The sequence below is a fragment of the Macaca nemestrina genome, chromosome 1 (genome assembly GCF_043159975.1).
Source record: "Macaca nemestrina isolate mMacNem1 chromosome 1, mMacNem.hap1, whole genome shotgun sequence".
Lineage (NCBI taxonomy): Eukaryota > Metazoa > Chordata > Mammalia > Primates > Cercopithecidae > Macaca > Macaca nemestrina.
In genome coordinates this window covers 142,184,286-142,204,054 of record NC_092125.1, presented here as the reverse complement: position 1 = coordinate 142,204,054, position 19,769 = coordinate 142,184,286, and the positions used below count along the sequence as shown (strand labels likewise).

The following is a 19,769-nucleotide window of genomic DNA, read 5'->3' as shown; positions in this document are numbered from 1 at the left end:
TCATATGCTGTTTCCTCAGGGGATGGTCCTGGCCTGATCTCCCAGAGTCAGGCTCCCCTGTTGTCTGTCCCTGTTTTGACATCCTCCATTGTTACATTCATACTGTTGCATAATAAAACATTATACAATAATTATATAATTATTTAATATCAGTCTTCCATCTGCAATGTAAGCTCCCTGAGAATGGGGACCAAGTCTGTCTTAATTGCTTACTCACTTCTGCACTCCTAGTATGTAGCTTATTACTGTGCACAAGGCAGGTGTTAACAAATATTATTAAATTACTTTCTAAAAGAGGCCTAGACCCCCTCTGCTGTTTCTTAAAAATATGTTATTATATTGCCAACATTTTGCTACCCTAACATCAAAAATCTCTGTAGATGTTTTCGGCTGCTTTTATCCTCTGGCTTATTTAATGGATATTTTCTATCAGATTTTCTAGGGTGGGAAAGGGGGTTCTTCATGTCCCCCACCACCAGCCCAGATTGGCTGAATCGGCAGACTCAGTTCTAAGCTGAAGTCCTAAATTACAGCTGGAGAAGCTACACTGCTAACAAACTCTGCAGATAACTGCTGCACTGGCGAGTTTGGCACCCATTCTTTGGTAACGCTGCTCTGGGTCCAGATTCTCTCATCATTTCAGCCCCTGCTGCGTTCTGCTTTTGCTCTCAAGGCTGCAATTTTTTCTTTGGCCACCTGCCCTTTAAGGACAGCTGGAAGGCCACCCCAGCTGCCTAGTTAAGAAGCTCATTAATCTCATCTTTATCTTCCTGGTCATGCTGACGAACCCAGCTTTATGGGCCACACATTGTCACAGCTCTCTGATCCAACTTCATAGACAGTGCAAAGGAAATAGCCCAAGATTTGAAATAAAGAAACCAGAATGCATCTGCACACAATTGTTTGCTATCTGTGTGACCTTGAAAATATTACTTAACTTTTCATTGCTTCAGGTATAATAATATCTGTCCTCCTTACCTCTGAGATGTGAGGATCAAATGACATGATGTATTATGCCAGAACTTTATAAACTGTAAGTGGATATATACATATTAATTATAAATAATAACCTCAGCCATCTTGCTCTTTGCATGACAGAGGGAACTATTTACACACTGACGTCTTTAACAAGAAAAGACAGTCTTCCTAGCACTGTCTTGTTCCTTCTTTTTTAAAAAAAATTATTTATTATACTTCAAGTTCTGGGATACATGTGCAGAACGTGCAGGTTTGTTACATAGGTATATAGGTACCATGGTGGTTTGCTGTACCCATCAACCTGTCATCGAGGTTTTTAGCCCCACATGCATTAGATATTTGTCCTAATGCTCTCCCTCCCCTTGCTCCTCACCCCCCGACAGGCCCTGGTGTGTGATGTTCCACTCCCTGTGTCCATGTGTTCTCATTGTTCAACTCCCACTTGTGAGTGAGAATATATGGTGTTTGGTTTTCTGTTCCTGTGTTGGTTTGCTGAGAATGATGGTTTCCAGCTTCACCCGTGTCCCTGCAAAGGACACAAATTCATTCTTTTTTATGGCTGCATAGTATTCCATGGTGTATATGTGCCACATTTTCTTTACCCAGTCTAACATTGATGGGCATTTGGGTTGGTTCCAAGTCTTTGCTATTGTGAATAGTGCCTCAATAAACATATGTGTACATGTGTCTGTATAGTAGCATGATTTATAATCCTTTGGGTATATAACCAGTAATGGAATTGCTGGGTCAAATGGTATTTCTGGTTCTAGATCCTTGAGGAATCGCCACACTGTCTTCCAGAATGGTTGAGCTAATTTACACTCCCACCAACGGTGTAAAAGCGTTTCTATTTCTCCACATCGTCTCCAGCCTCTGTTGTTTCCTGACTTTTTAACTATCGCCATTCTAACTGGCTTGAGATGGTATCTAATTGTAGTTTTAATTTGCATTTCTCTAATTATCAGTGATGATGAGCTCTTTTTCATACGTTAGTTGTCCACATAAATGTCTTCTTTTGAGAAACATCTGTTCATATCTTTCACCCACTTTTTTGTGGGGTTTTTTTCCTTGCAAATTTGTTTAAGTTCCTTGTAGATTTTAGATATTAGACTTTTGTCAGATGGATAGATTGCAAAAATTTTCTCTCATTCTGCAGGTTGCCTGTTCACTCTGATGATAGTTTCTTTTGTTGTGCAGAAACTCTTTAATTAGATTCCATTTGTCAATTTTGGCTTTTGTTGCCATTGCTTTTGGTATTTTAGTCACAATGTTTATGTTCTGAATGGTATTATCTAGGTTTTCTTCTAGGGTTTTTACGGTTTTAGGTTGTACGTTTAAGTCTTTAATACATCTTGAGTTAATTTTTATATAAGGTGTAAGGAAGGAGTACCATCTCAGTTTTGTGCATATAGCTAGCCTGTTTTCCCAGCACCATTTATTAAATAGAGAATCTATTCCCCATTGCTTGTTTTTGTCAGGTTTGTCAAAGATCAGATGGTTGTAGATGTGTGGTGTTATTTCTGAGGACTCTGTTCTGTTCTATTGGTCCATATATCTCTTTTGGTACCAGTAACATGCTGTTTTGGTCACTGTAACCTTGTAGTATAGTTTGAAGTGAGTTAGCATGATGCCTCCAGATTTGTTCTTTTTGCTCAGGATTGTCTTGACTATGCACGCTCTTTTTTGGTTCCATACGAAATTTAAAGTAGTTTTTTGTAATTCTGTGAAGAAAGTCAATGGTAGCTTGATGAGAAAAGGATTTAATCTATAAATTACTTTGGGCAGTATGGCCATTTTCACGATATTGATTCTTCCTATCCATGAGCATGGAATGTTTTTCTATTTGTTTGTGTCCTCTCTTATTTCCTTGAGCAGTGGTTTGTAGTTCTCCTTGAAGAGGTCCTTCACATTCCTTGTAAGTTGTATTCCTAGGTATTTTATTTTCTTTGTAGCAATTGCAAATGGGAATTTACTCATGATTTGGCTCTCTGTTTGTCTGTTATTGGTGTATAGGAATGCTTGTGATTTTTGCACATTGATTTTGTTTCCTGATACTTTGCTGAAGTTGCTTATCACCTTAAGGAGTTTGGGGGCTGAAATGATGGGGTTTTCTAAACATATAATCATGTCATCTGCAAACAGAGACAATTTGACTTCCTCTCTTCCTATTTGAATACCCTTTATTTCTTTTGCTTGCTTGTTTGCCCTGGCCAGAATTTCCAATACTACATTGAGTTGGAGTGTTGAGAGAGGGCATCCTTGTCATGTGCCAGTTTTCAAAGGGAATGCTTCCAGCTTTTGCCCATTCAGTATAATATTGGATGTGGGTTTGTCATAAATAACTCTTATTATTTTGAGATATGTCCCATCAATACCTAGTTTACTGAGTGTTTTTAGCATGAAGAGGTATTGAATTTTGTCGAAGGCTTTTTCTGCATCTGTCGAGATAATCACGTGTTTTTTGCCATTGGTTCTTTTTCTGTGATGAATTACATTTATTGATTTGGGTATTTTGAACCAGCCTTGCATCCCAGGGATCAAGCTGCCTTGATCATGGTGGATAAGCTTTTTGATGTGCTACTGGATTTGGTTTGCCAGTATTTTACTGAGGATTTTCACATCGATGTTCGTTAGGGATACTGGCCTAAAATTCTTTTTTTTGTTGTATCTCTGCCAGGCTTTGGTATCAGGATGATGCTGGCCTCATAAAATGAGTTAGGGAGGATTCCCTCTTTTTCTATGGAATGGAATAGTTTCAGAAGGAATGGTACCAGCTCCTCTTTGTACTTCTGGTAGAATTTGGCTGTGAATCTGTCTGGTCCTGGAATTTTTTTTCTTGGTGGGCTATTAATTAGCACCTCAATTTCAGAACCTTTTATTGATCTACTCTGGGATTTGAGTTCTTCCTGTTTAGTCTTGGGACGGTGTATGTATCCAGGAATTTATCCATTTCTTCTAGATTTTCTAGTTTATTTGCATAGAGATGTTTATAGTATTCTCTGATGGTAGTTTGTATTTCTGTGGAATCGGAGATGATATCCCCTTTTTCATTTTTTATTGCATCTATTTGATTCTTCTCTCTTTTCTTCTTTATGAGTCTTGCTACCAGTCTATCTCTTTTGTTGATCTTTTCAAAAAACCAGTTCCTGGATTCATTGATCTTTTGAAGGGGTTTTTATGTCTCTATCTCCTTCAGTTCTGCTCTGATCTTAGTTATTTCTTGTCTTCTGCTAGCTTTTGAATTTGTTTGCTCTTGCTTCTCTAGTTCTTTTAATTGTGATGTTAGGGTGTCGATTTTAGATCTTTCCTGCTTTCTCTTGTGGGCATTTAGTGCTATAAATTTCCCTCTACATACTGCTTAAAATGTGTCCCAGAGATTCCGGTACATTGTGTCTTTGTTCTCATTGGTTCCAAAGAACATCTTTATTTCTGCCTTCATTTTGCTATTCACCCAGTAGTCATTCTAGAGCAGGTTGTTCAGTTTCCATGTAGTTGTGCAGTTTTTAGTGAGTTTCTTAATCCTGAGTTCTAGTTTGATTGCACTGTGGTCTGAGACACAGTTTGTTGTGATTTCTATTCTTTTACATTTGCTGAAGAGTGTTTTACTTCCAATTATGTCATCAATTTTAGAAGTGTGATGTGGTGCTGAGAGGAATGTATATTCTGTTGATTTGGGGTGGAGAATTCTGTAGATGTCTATTAGGTCTGCTTGGTCCAGAGCTGAGTTCAAGTCCTGGATATCTTTGTTAAGCTTCTGTCTCGTTGATCTGTCTATTGACATTGGGATGTTAAAGTCTCCCATTATTATTGTGTGGGGGTCTAAGTCTCTTTGTAGGTCTCTAAGAATTTGCCTTATGAATCTGGGTGCTCCTGTATTGGGTGCATATATATTTAGGATAGTTAGCTCTTCTTGTTGAATTGATCCCTTTACCATTATGTAATGGCCTTCTTTGTCTCTTTTGATCTTTGTTGGCTTAAAGTCTATTTCATCAGAGACCAGGATTGCAACCCCTGCTTTTTTTTTTGCTTTCCATTTGCTTGGTAGATCTTCCTCCATCCCTTTATTTTGAGCCTATGTGTGTCTTCACACATGAGATGAGTCTCCTGAATACAGCACACTGATGGGTCTTCACTCGTTATCCAATTTGCCAGTCTGTGTCTTTTAATTGGGGCATTTACCCATTTACATTTAAGGTTAATATTGTTATGTGTGAATCTGATGGGTTTTGAATTTCGTGTGTTTTGATCTTCTTCCCCTTCTTGGTACTTGTCAGTTTCTGCAATAAATTCAGACATGGACAGATGCATTAAGCTGATTCCCCTACACACATAACAATCCACTGTCTAATCCTCACACAGGGACCTCAGGCTCCTCAGCATAAGAATAGGACACTGTGAGAGATATATTTCAGGAGGCCTGAAGGCTGGTCATGGTAGAGATTCCTTGGTTTTTGTCCCAGATACTAAGGTAAAATGTCCCTATTCTGGTAGATCGTTATCCCAATATCATTTGTTCCAAGTTTGTGCAAACGGTTATGCCATATTTTTCCAATCAATTTAAAGCAAATGCCCTCAATGGTTTCTAGGAGAAAAATTGCAATCTTCAGCCCTTTCTCATCAAATACTCAGATTGTTCATGGTTGTGAGGATTTTTGACACTGAAATTAGAGTGAAAAAGGAAATCTACAAACCCTTGAGTCAAAATCATAGTTCTCTGAATTTGTGCATCTGCCCAAGTCCAATGTCTTGAGAGTAGAATCAGAGTGCCATGGGCATGGCCTGAGACTAGGAAGATAGCTATGCTCACTGACCCATCCCATCTCTGGGCTTCCACGTAGAACTAGAGTTTCACTGAACCTACATGTACCTATAGGTCCTCACTGTAGCAATGACATCTCTCAGCTCAGTAATGGCCACTTGGAGCAGGAATATGATCTCTATAAGGAAGACTCAGTGGATCCTTATCACCTTCATAGAAAGGTACTCACCGTCCACATCAAGAGAAAAGCCAATGTGTCATTCCTCCAATGAGTAAAAGGAATTTCCGTAGGACTGGCATGAATCTGGCAGTTCAAGATAACTGGAAGGAGTCAAATAATAACTATTCAGTGAGTCCTGCAAGACTTCAGGCTCTACTACCTCCAGCAGTTCCCTGCTGAGCCTGGAAAAGTAGAAAAAGTAAAGAATAAGCCAGGGAAAATCAGACACAACAGAGCCCCAACTAGATTTCATGGGTAGGATAAGGAAGTGGTTAAAAAAGAAAAAGGATAGATCCATTAATGAGGTAACAAATTATTGCCTTCATATTGGGACACTAAAGGGCCAAATGGAAAAGAATGAAAGAGAGAGAGAGAGAGAGAGAGAGAGAGAGAGAGAGAGCTCAGTGAATTGTCCAGGTGATACACTGATGAGGGAGTAACAGGACACTCTGAGTTAGTGCCCTCAGGACACACAGTATACAGTGATCATGAAAAGACTGTGCTCAATAATTTTCCATAAAATGTGCTCAAGATTCCATGTAGTCACCATGAGAATACAGCTTTTGAAGTATGGTCGGCCTATAGTAGGTTTGTAAATGATAAGGGGAGAAAGAAATGGAAACCTAAATATCTATTGCAATGAAAACCAACAGCAATGTTAGTAGGAATAATTCAGGCTTGGTTGAAAAGATGTAATCGATATTGTCGGCCCGCTCTGTTTTCCCTGAACCAGGAATCTCCAAGTGTCAACACAGAATTAGCTGTTCACAATTGCTCAAAGTTACCTGGGGCATGGTGGGCCTTGGTCTTCTCCCTCTTCTTGGTCCTTTTTAATTCCTGCAACAAATTCAGACAGGGACAGACAAAATAAGCCAATTTACCTAACCCATAACAGTCCACTGTCTAATCCCCACATGGGGACCTCAGGCTCCTCAGCATGAGAACAGGACAATGTGAAAGATATACATCAGGAGGTCTGAAAGTCGGTCATGATAGAGATTCTTTGGTTTGCATTTCAGAACCAAGGGTGAAATATCCCTATTCTGGTAGATTGTTATCCCAAAATCATTTATCCCAAGTTTGTGCAAACAGTTATGCCTTATTGTTCCCATCAATTCAAAGAAAATGCCCCAGATGATTTCTAGGAGGAAAGCTGCAGTATCCAGCCCTGTCTCATCAAATACCCAGCTTGTTCATGGTTCCAAGAAACTGAAATTAGAATGAAGGAGGAAATCTACAAACCCTTGAGTCCAAATCATAGTTCTGTGAATTTCTTAAATCTGCCTGGGTCCAATGTGCTGACAGTGGGATCAGGTTGCCACAGGCATGGCTGGAGACTAGGAATAGAGCCATGCTCACTGACCCATTTCATGTCTGGGCTTCCAACTGAAACTACAGTTTCATTACAACCTATATGCGCCCATAGGTCCTGCCTGCGGCAATGACATCTCTCAGGTCAGTAAGGGCCACTTGGAAGAGGAATATCACCCCTATCTGGAAGGGGTGGAGCCTTATCTCCTTCATAGTAAGTTACTCACTGTCCACGTCAAGAGCCAAGCCAAGGTACTCTTCCTCCAATGAGTAAAAGGCACTTCTGTAGGGCTGGCATAAGTCAGGCAGTTCAAGATAACCAGGAGGAGTCGAATAACATCTATCCAGTGAGTTCTGTAAGACTTCAGCTCTTTCTCTTCCAGCAGCTCCCTGCTGAGCCTGGAAAAGGAGGAAAAAGTAAAGAATAAGCCAGGTGGAATCAGAAACCACACAGCCCCAGCTAGATTTCATGGGTAACATAAGGAAGTGTTTGAGAAGAAAAAGGACAGATCCATTAATGAGGTAACAAATTATTGCCTTTATGTTGGGATAGACCAGGACCAGGTAGAAAAGCATGAAAGAGAAACAGAGAGAGAAAGAAACACACACACACGCACACACACACAGAGACAGTGAGCTCAGTGAATTGGCCAGGTGACACACTGATAAGGGAGTCAAAGGACACTCTGCATTTGTGCCCTCAGGACACACAGTGAACAGTGATCATGAAAAGAGTGGGCTCAATAATTTTGCATAAAATGTGCTTAAGTTTCCCTGCAGTCACCATGAGAATACAGCTTTTGAGGTATGGTCAACCTTCACTAGGTTAGTAAATGATAAGGGTAGGAAGAAATGGAAACCTAAACATTTACTGTAATGAGAACCAAAAGCAATGTTAGTAGGTATAATTCAGACTTGTCTGACAAGATGAAATCATTATTTTCAGCATGTACTGTTTTCCCTGGACTTGGCGTCTCCAGGTGTCAACATCAAACTAACTGTCCACAATTTCTCAGACTCACCTCGGACCTGTTGCTTCTGCTGGTGATACCCAGGCAAACAGGGTCTGGAGTGGACCTCCAGCAAACTCTAACAGACCTGCAGCTGAGGGATCCGCCTGTTAGAAGGAAAATTAACAAACAGAAAGGAATAGCATCAACATCAACAAAAGGACATCCACACCAAAACCACATCTGTAGGTCACCATCATCAAAGACCAAAATAGTGGATAAAACCACAAAAACGGGAGAAACCAGAGCAGAAAGGCTGAAAATTCCAAAAACCAGAAAGACTCTTCTCCTCCAAAGGAACACAACTCCTCACCAGCAAGGGAACAAAACTAGATGGAGAATTAGTTTGACAAGTTGACAGAAGTAGGCTTCAGAAAGTTGGTAATAACAAACTTCTCTGAGCTAAAGGAGGATATGCAAACCCATCGCAAGGAAACTGAAAACCTTGAAGAAAGGTTAGATGAATGGCTAACTAGAATAAACAGTGTAGAGAAGACCTGAAATGACCTGATAGAGCTGAAAACTATGGCACAAGAACTTCATGATGCATGCACAAGCTTCAGTAGGTGATTTGGAAGAAAAGGTATCAGTGATTGAAGATCAAATTAATGAAATCAAGTGAAAAGAGAAGTTTAGAGAGAAAAGAGTAAAAAGAAATGAACAAAGCCTCCAAGAAATATGGGACTACATGATAAGACCAAATCTACGCTTGATTGGTGTACCTGAAAGTGACGGGGAGAATGGAACTAAGCTGGAAAACACTCTTCAGGATATTATCCAGGAGAACTTCCCCAACCTAGTAAGGCAGGCCAACATTCAAATTCAGGAAATACAGAGAATGCCACAAAGATACTCCTCAAGAAGAGCAACCCCAAGACACATAATTGTCAGATTCACCAATGTTGAAATTAAGGAAAAAATGCTAAGGGCAGCCAGAGAGAAAGGACAGGTTACCCACAAAGGGAAGCCCATCAGACTAACAGCCTATCTCTAGGCAGAAAGCCTACAAGCCAGAAGACAGTGGGGGCCAATAGTCAACATTCTTAAAGAAAAGAATTTTCAACCCAGAATTTCATATCCAGGCCCACCTTACAACAGCTCCTGAAGGAAGCACTAAACATGGAAAGGAACAACCGGTGCCAGCCACTACAAAAACATGTCAAATTGTAAAGACCATCGATGGTAGGAAGAAACTGCATCAACTAACAAGCAAAATAACCAACTAACATCATAATGACAGGATCAAATTCACACATAACAGTATTAACCTGAAATATAAATGGGCTAAATGTCCCAATTAAAAAACACAGACTGGCAAATTGGACAAAGAGTCAAGATCCATCAGTGTGCTGTATTCAAGAGATCCATCTCACAGGCAGAGACAAACATAGGCTCAAAATAAAGGGATGGAGGAAGATCTACCAAGCAAATGGAAAGCAAAAAAAAAAAAAAAAAAAAAAAAAAAAAAAAAAAAAAAAAAAAAAAAAAGCAGGGGTTGCAATCCTAGTCTCTGATAAAACAGACTTTAAACCATCAAAGATCAAAAGAGACAAAGAAGGCCATTACATAATGGTAAAGGGATCAATTCAACAAGAAGAGTTAACTATTCTAAATATATGTGCACCCAATACAGGAGCACCCAGATTCATAAAGCAAGTCCTTACAGACTTAGAAAGAGACTTAGACCCCCACACAATAATAATGGGAGAATTTAACACCCCACTGTCAATATTAGACAGATCAATGGACAAAAGCTTAACAAGGATATCCAGGACTTGAACTCAGCTCTGCATTAAGCAGACCTAATAGACATCTACAGACCTCTCCACCCCAAATCAACAGAATATACATTCTTCTCAGAACCACATCACAATTATTCTAAAATTGACCACATAGTTGGAAGTAAAGCACTCCTCAGCAAATGTAAAAGAAGAAAAATCAGAACAAACTGTCTCTCAGACCACAGTGAAATAAAATTAGAACTCAGGATTAAGAAAGTCACTCAAAACTGCACAACTACATGGAAACTGAACAACCTGCTCTGGAATGACTACTGGGTAAATAACAAAATGAAGGCAGAAATAAAGATGTTCTCAGAAACCAATGGGAACAAAGACACAATGTATCAGAATCTCTGGGACACATTTAAAGCAGTGTGTAGAGGGAAATTTATAGCACTAAATGCCCACAAGAGAAAGCAGGAAAGATCTAAAATCGACACCCTAACATCACAATTAAAAGAACTAGAGAAGCAAGGCAAACAAATTCAAAAGCTAGCAGAAGACAAGAAATGACTAAGATCAAAGCAGAACTAAAGGAGATAGAGACACAAAAAAACCCTTCAAAAAAAATCAATGAATCCAGGAGCTGGTTTTCTGAAAAGATCAACAAGAAAACCCTGTTTGGCTAGTTCATCTGGCTCATCTGATTGCAAGTTCCTATCTTGAGAGGATTATGAAATTAAAACCAATACAAGTGCCACAAATAACACACATTGTTAATAAGGACAATTTGTAACTGGGTGAATGGAAGAAATAGTTCTATTCATCACTTCCTCATTTTCCCTAAATCTACAATCTCCTGGTGTCACTACTGAATTAACAGCCCACAATTCCACAGCATTACCTGGGAGACACTGGCCCTTTTTCTTCCTCTTCCTCATAAACACTTTCATTTTCTGTAAATAAATTCAGAGAAGAGGTCACATTAAGCAATTCACACTTCACATATGGCCAAATCACTGTATAGTCATAGCACAAGAACATAACTATTCTCAGTGCAAGAATATGGATTCTGATAGGAATATTCTAGGGTGCCCTAGATTAAGTCTGGTGAGAAGTAGATGACCCTGCTTTCCAGACCCACAGGCCAAAATCTCCCTCTCTGTGTAGACCATAATGCCATATTCCCTGCCTGAGTCAAAGTTAAACAAAATTTTTCCCCCAAAAAATCTCCGAAAACTGGTCAAACAATTTTCTAGGAGTATTGCTGCAATGCTGACTTATATTACCAGGTAACATGGACATTAAATGTTTAGAGGCATCTACACATAAAACTTGACTGATAGATAAATTAGAACAACTCTTGCTTTAAAAAGAATCTGTGATTTGGGAGGCCAAGACAGGTGAATCATTTGAGGTCATGAATTCAAGACCAGCCTGGCCAATATGGGAAACCCCATCTCTACTAAAAATACAAAAATTAGCCAGATGTGGTGGTGTACACCTGTGGTCCCAGGTACTCAAAAGGCTGAGGCAGGAGAATCACTTGAATTTGGAAGGCGGAGGTTGCGCCAAGCCAAGATGGTGCCACTGCACTCCAGCCTGGGTGACAGAGCAAGACTCCATTGCAAAAAAAAAAAAAAAAAAAAAATCTACGACGCTACCAAGAAACAACATTGGATCAGCCATTGCACTGATGGGGTGGAGAACCAGGGTCCAGCCTTGCTTTATGGAAATATATCAGCAAAGTAAAGAAGAAAAGTTTCTGTCCTGATTTCAAGGTGACTGCGCAGCTAAGCAAGCTGACTTACAGGAGATCAAGATTAAAGCTGAGAGCAGTGAAGCCTGGAGAACAATATTTCCAAATACAAAGGCAAGGCTGCCAGCTTCCTTAAAAAGGCATAGGGGCCGGGCGCGGTGGCTCAAGCCTGTAATCCCAGCACTTTGGGAGGCCGAGGCGGGCGGATCACAAGGTCAGGAGATCGAGACCACAGTGAAACCCCGTCTCTACTAAAAATACAAAAAATTAGCCGGGCGCGGTGGCGGGTGCCTGTAGTCCCAGCTACTCAGGAGGCTGAGGCAGGAGAACGGCGTGAACCCAGGAGGCGGAGCTTGCAGTGAGCCAAGATCGTGCCACTGCACTCCAGCCTGGGCAACAGCGTGAGACTCCGTCTCAAAAAAAAAAAAAAAAAAAAAAAGGCATAGGAACTCCGTGGACATTGTTCAGGGACAGATGACTTAATCACAGATGACAAGAAATACTGAATCAAAGCTAGGAGGCCTGACAGATATTTCCTGTGCATCTCCTGCACAGATGACTATGAGATCATCACACTTGCGTAGGGTCCAGTAACTTGATACTGGGGACTGGCAGACAAAGGCATGACATGAGTTGAGAAAGACAAAAAAACTCACTGATACCTGTGTTTAGAATCTGATCGGAGTTCTTTATTCAAACCAATTTGTGTGTATAGAGCCTGTCTTCAGAGTTTATCTTCCTCAGCCTAGACAGAGGTATGAGACACAAGGAATACAGAGGCTACCTGGGATAATTTGTACAGCATCCTCCCATTCATCACGAGAGGATGAGTCAATGACAGTTGAGTCGACTTTGTCTTCCTCAAATGTGATTTTGGTGTTTCTGTGTGGCTTGTTGGAGTCACAAGGGCTGTGGCTATTTGAACAAGGGACGGCACATGCCTCCAGTGAGTCCTCAGGGATTTCCCTTTCTTCAGCCTTCTGCACCTCCCTGATGAGCCAGGTGGGACAGAGATGGCAGAAGATTAAACACAGAGGGATTAGACCCCAGGGAGTCCTAGCTGGTTTTGACAAGAGGCATTAAGAGAGTGGTCCCAGAAAGCAAACAGGAGGTTCCCTTTGAGAGGGAACAGGCAAACCTCTTCTCTCTGCAACAGACCATGGCTGCCATGGGAGCCAGAGAGGAAGAGAGCAACTGGTGTTCATTGCACTGGACAGATAGGAGCTGAGGAGGATGCAGACTCAGCTATCCCTGTACGGTACAGACATGACACTCAGCACATACAGAGAAACACAACACAACAGCTGCTATACCCTGTGTCTAAGCTGGGCTGAATTTCACATACTGTGGCTAAGGGAATGCAGGCCTATCGGGAGAACCCGCTCCCGATGTTTAACGTGGGTTCTTTTCTATTTCCTAAGTGTCTCGGCTGGGTTGAGAAATAAAGGGAAAGAGCACAAGAGAGAGAAATTTAAAGCTGGGTGTCCGGGGGAGACATCACATGTCGGCAGGATCCGTGATGTTCCCCAAACCGTAAAACCAGCAAGTTTTTATTAGCGATTTTCAAAAGGGGAGGGAGTGACGAATAGGGTATAGGTCACAGAGATCACATACTTCACAAGGTAATAAAATATCACAAAGCAAATGGAGGCAGGGCTAGATCACAGGACCACCAGATGAGGTGAAATTAAAATTGCTAATGAAGTTAGCATTAGCAATTTTTTTTTTTTTTTTTGAGACGGAGTCTCCCTCTGTCCCCTAGGCTGGAGTGCAGTGGCCGGATCTCAGCTCACTGCAAGCTCTGCCTCCCAGGTTTACACCATTCTCCTGCCTCAGCCTCCTGAGTAGCTGGGACTACAGGCACCCACCACCTCGCCCGGCTAGTTTTTTGTATTTTTTTTTTTTAGTAGAGACGGAGTTTCACCAGGTTAGTCAGGATGGTCTCGATCTCCTGACCTCGTGATCCGCCCATCTCGGCCTCCCAAAGTGCTGGGATTACAGGCTTGAGCCAACGCACCTGGCCAGTATTAGCAATTTTAATGACGCATTGTCATTGAAAACGTCTTACCAGGAAACAGGGTTTGAGAGCAGATAACCTGTCTGACCACAATTTATTAGGTGGGAATTTTCCTCCACTTAATAAGCCTCGGAGTGCTATAGGAGACCGGGGCTTATTTCATCCCTTTGGCTTCGACCATAAAAGACGGGAGGCCTTAAAAAGGGGCCCCGTCTATAAGCCTACCTTCAGGGCGCATTCTCTTTCTCAGGGATGTTCCTTACTGAGAAAAAGAATTCAGCGATATTTCTCCTATTTGCTTATGAAAGAGGAGAAATATAGCTCTGTTCCATCTGGCTCACCGGCAGCCAGTTCAAAGTTACCTCTCTTGTTCCCTGAACATTGCTGTTATTCTGTTCTTTTTTTAAGATGCCCAGATTTCATATTGTTCAAACACACATGCTCCACAAAAAATTTGTGCAGTTGATACAATCACAGAGTCCTGAGGTGACATTCATCCTCCTCATCTTACAAAGATGACAGGATTATGAGATTAAAGTAAAGACAGGCATAGAAAAACACGAGGGTACTGACTGGGGAAGTGATAAGTGTGCATGAAATCTTCACAATTTATGTTCAATGATTACAGTAAAGACAGGTGTAAGATTATAAAAGTATTAATTTGGGGAACTAATAAATGTCCATGAAATCTTCACAATCTATGTTCTTCTGCCACGGCTTCAGCCAGTCCCTCCGTTCAGGGTCCCTGACTTCCCGCAACACAGGCCTTTGGCCTATCATAGCTGCCAGAGAGGGCGTGCCTCCTAGACCTTTTTCATAGGTTACAACCCATTACTTACTCCTGAGTATTCAGTGTTACCTGGGGGCACATGATTCCTGTACTTTTTCAGCCTCCTCAACTTTAACATCTTCATCCTCATCTTCATCATTTTCTGTAAATACAGAAGTGTTCCTTCAGATATTTCCCACTTTACACTCTGCAAGCACAGTCAGCCCAATGTGCACAGAAACATGAACATCTAGGTATGAGTCATCATCGTTCAACTGAAATCTCTCATGTTTTATCTTTAACAAAATGCCCTGGCATGGTTTACAGATCCATCAGGCAATGCATTTCTGATCTGGAGGGCCACCATCAAGATGTGGCCAAATATGAAAAGACCTTTTGCTCCCCATATCACTGGAGGCTTGTGCAGCCTCTCTCCGGCCTTTGGCAGCTGTCTTCCCCATCCTGCCACAGATCTGATTCCCAGGCACAGGCTTGGTGTCCTGTCATAGTTCGCATTTCAAACCTAATTCTTTCTCTTAGGAGAGGACAAACTTGTCCCACAGTCCTCTATGCATCAGGAGACTGCACAGGCCCCCCATGTGGCTTCTGCTGTGTTATTCAGGGACATTCTCTCCATGGGGAGTGCTCCAGTCTGAAGCACTTCCTACCACCAAATGCCCCCACATCAACTGCCTTCTCCAACACCACACAGTGAGGGGCTTCATCTCATTTTGAAAAGCAGTCGTTAAGTGTTCCCACATTTGGATGCTTCAGACCCTTGCGAGAGACAATTTGCCTGCCTTTGCAGATGGAGACAGAGAAACTCAGGAAGGACAAATCACTCACTGACAGTTACTAAGAACATTGCTGAAGAGACAGCCTGGGAACCTTCGTTCTTAGTCCAGAGCTCTTTTCACTCTAACAAGTGCTCTCCTGTCACGGCCTCCTTCTTGTCCTTTAAAACCAGATAGATGCTGCCTCTTGCTCCAAAGACCACCTTCCATCCAGCAAGGAGGGACATTTGCAATACTGTGACCTCCAACCCCATGGGTTTCCCATCTCTGTTCTTACCCAGGAAGTCCTGGTCATGTCATAGCCACATATGTTTAGTGGAAAAAACACCACCGATACAACTGTCATTATGAAAGTATGCAGGTCTGGAGTCTCTCACAAGCCTGGGGTTTTGGGTCATCAGGGCCTATGGCCACCATACCTGGGCTGAGCTTTTGGACAAGGTGCTGTGCCAGCCTACACCCTTCAGCCAGCTGTTCTTGGAGGTCCTGCCCTGGGACTTGTCTGGCTCATCTGGAGCGAGGAGGGCCTGGAGATGCTGATTCGATGAGCAGGAGGCATCTCTCCCTTCCCATAACTTCTCCCTTAACTGGGTCAGCTCTCATTCCTGAGAGTGAACCAGGACTTTATATTGCCTAAGGTGAGAGGGTAGAGAACATTTAACAGTGGAAAGGGATGAGTGGTCAGTTCTAATATTGCAACAGAGATTTCTGAGACAATGTCCTCAAGGAGACCTCCAAGCAGAAGGTCAGCACATGTTTAAAGGAATGTCTGTGGCCAAGAGAAGAATACAAAATGGTTTACAGCCTTCCTCTATATCAGAGAGGCCTCCTGTAAGATCCTCGATGATGTTCCATTAGTCTTTCTCTTCTGTAAACAAAAGTAGGTGTCTTCCTAATTCCGCTTCAAAAAGACATCCTTTCAGTTCCTCACTCTGGCCATGGACAATTCCATGTAAAAATACACACAGTGCATCTTGCAGCGACTAGATACAAAGCCATGTACAGAAATGAGGCCAGGTGCAGACGGGGCGAATTGAAAAGATGAAACAAGAAAATAATGACAGGGTCGAGAAGGCAACATTGATTGAGTGAAAGAATGAGAAGCCGCAGTCAGTCAGGAGCTGATTCTCACTAAGGGTAAGTGGGGTGGTGAAGGCACACCATTTTGAGTATACTGAATGCTGCTGGGTGGTTCCCACTCCTTTGGTTAATTTTGTGTTATGCAAATTTCACCTCAACAATTACTTGTTTGAGAAAAATAAAACAAGGCTCTGAGAAACAACTGCAACCCATAACTTACTATTATCCTTGTTCTCTGTTGGATAAATATTTGTGTGTCGTGAGCCTGCCATGGCAATTCCTACCCTTCCCCTGGCCCAGCTTAGCTCTTACTTTTCCCCGCTGAGCTGCTGTATTTCAGAGATTTACACACCTGCCCACCTGCCTACCCCCACGGGATCCCCTCACCTGAGCTCCTTAGCCTGCCTGAGCTGATCTGCAACCTTCTCCTCCTTGAACTGAAGCTCATCCCTCAGCATAGATTTTATGAGGTCTTTGCACTCTTCATACTCTGAGAAAAGACAGACATGCCTGCTTCAGTGTAAGGCTGGACATGCTGCTGTGGTCACTGCCTACAGGGCAGTAGTCAGGTCTATCCCAAGGACAAAACTGTCCCCAGTACCAGGCTCTAGGAAGGGATTTCCACATCTTTACTCTTCAGTCTCCTGACTTTCTAGAATCTGTTTCTCCAAAATTTAGAGACGAAGAAAGAGAAACTCAAGAGCACATCAAGGAAGTTGACCAGATGATTCAACCACAATGAAGTGGAGTCAGAATTCACAGCCCCTGAGGTCTGACTCTGAATGTGGAGCCACTTGTCCAAGCCTTGCAGCCTCTCCTCTAAAATACTGCACTGGGGCATGAAGTAGTGATTTCTTGTATGGTCGGAAAGGCCCCTAGGACTATGGGACAGATGGTTTCCCTTTTACCAGGAATTTCAAAGAAAAATACGTCAAAGATTTTTTAAATATTTGATTTTTAAATCATAATCGTATCTGAAGCATAAAGTATGAGACAAGGCCATGAGGGAAATATGCCCAAATACTAATAAAGCTTGTGTTAATTTAGAAACAGTAGAATAAAGAACTAATAGATAGTGTTTACTCTGTGCCAATAAATGTTCTAGGAGATTGACAAGAAATAGCTCATGTAATTCACTGCAGCAATTTACAGAGGTAGGTATTATTGTAGTATTGTATGAACAGATGAGGAAACTGAGGGACAGACAAGACAAGCAACTTGGATGGAGCCCAGGAGACAGGCCCAGGGTCCCTGCTCTGCACACTGTACTGCTACTTCCACACATTCTTGGGTGTGATCTTTCTTCCTCTTTAGGAACAAGAGCCTGTGCCCTAGGACTTCCCTCTTACCAGAGTACTCTCTGCTGTTTATTTTTTTATTTTTGTTTGTTTGTTTATTTTTGACCAGTCTTGCCCTGTCACCCAGGCTAGAATGTAATGGCACAATCTTGGCTCACTGCAACCTCTGCCTCCTGGGTTCAAAGGATTCTCCTGCCTCAGTCTCCCGAGTAGTGGGGATTACAGGCACCTGCCACCATGCCCAGCTAATTTTTGTATTTTTAGTAGAGATGGGGTTTCTCCATGTTGCCCAGGCTGATCTCAAACTCCTGACCTCGTGATCTGCCCACTTCGGCCTTCCAAAGTGCTGGGATTACAAGAGTGAGCAACTGTGCACGGCCCCTACTCCCTCCTCTTGATTCTGTCACTTATAGATACCACAGGTTCTATTAGGAGCAGAGTCTTCTTGAAGCTCCTCAGAGCAGGTACTGGGCACTATCACCAAGTTTCCCTCAGGGTCACTAGAACAGAGCTTTGCCTATAGGGCCTCAACAGAAGCTTGAACTGAATAAAAGTTCACTAGTCCCAGACATTTAGAACAGACTAGACGTTATTTGTCTGCAGGATTTTGTATGGTACAGACAGTAGTCTTGAAAACATGATTTAGCCTCTTGCAGAAAACAGGTCGTTCTGTGCCTGTGACAGAAATCAACTGAGATTTTAATTCTAGTCCCACCCCCACCTAACTGTAAGTATGGAAAGTTGTTAAATACTTTGGTACCTCTGTCTTCCAACTTTAACAAAATGCTAAAACACCCATTTCTATTTTCCTAGAAGTACGGGAGGGATGAAATTATTTTTGATGGAGAGTGCATTTAGTTTCTCAGAGAGAAGACAGGACATCATTCATCACTTTCGTGATGGTGAGCCTATTGAACTTACGGTATGTGTTCTGCTGGTTGGCCAGGAAGTAGGCCACTTGAGTTATAAGAAATTTCTCTTTGATATTTCTGAACTGCTGTTTGTTCTCTGCCAGCTGGGGATGCAAATTCTCACTGATTTCTAGGATGTTCATCTCTGCCTTCTCACTGGACCAAGGGCCAGCAGATACCACCATGCTGACATTTGTTGCAGAAAAGGTGGAGCTAGGGACTGGGGAGAATAAACACAAACACAGGATGGGTTAAAAACTGGTGAAATCAAATAGGTTTAATTAGGACTGAGGGATGTCAGTAACTAAAATTCTTAACTTACTGTTGAGAAAAACATGATCACTCCCCACAGCACTTTAGGATCCTTAACCACAAAACCAAGGTTTGAGGTGCCTGAGCTCAGAGCTGAAGGCACTGCCAGTCACTCAGTCTCTGACAAGAGTGAGGATGATTGTGGCCAGCATGCCAGGTCTGCAGTTGCAATAACAGAATTAGAAGGTGGGGGTGTCATGGAATCTTAGGATCCCTGCATTCCAATTGCCCAGGCTTTGCTGAAACACAGGCACCCTGGTCTCACCTGAGGGTAACCACCAATGGGGATCATTCCTTCAGCATTCACTCTCAGTATTCATGTACCCTTGTGACAATGCCACCGACCCATCTCTTTCCCAATACATCTAAGCATATTCCTCACTGTTTATCTCTTGTCTGTACAACATCATCAAGGCAGAAACATTTCCCAACAGGTTATATGAATTCCTTATATACTCTAGGTACTAGACTCCTGTCAAATATATAATTTGGAAATAGTTCTCCCATTATATGGATTATCTTTTCACTTCCTTGACAGTGTCCTTTGAAGCATATAAGATTTTTATTTTAATGAAGTCCATTTATCTATCTATTTTTGGGTTGTTTGTGCCTACCTAAAAAATGTCTAATCCAAAGTCACAAAGATTTGTACCTATGTTTTTTCTTCAAGACATTGTTTTTTGAATGAGAACTTTCCTGGGTTTTAGTGGAGGGTGGACATTGTTTATTTATGCCTCCTGTCCATTACCGATGTTTGTCCTGATTGTTATTCATATGCTCACCACCCCTCCATGGAGCACCCCATGGCCTGTAACAGAGCTCTGGGGACC

General features: G+C 42.0%; 1 pseudogene; it reads right to left on the bottom strand.

The window, feature by feature from the left end:
• Window positions 1–1,199: 1,199 nt before the first annotated feature.
• Window positions 1,200–19,089, bottom strand: LOC105485488 (NBPF family member NBPF3-like; annotated as a pseudogene).
• Between the last annotated feature and the right edge of the window lie 680 nt (window positions 19,090–19,769).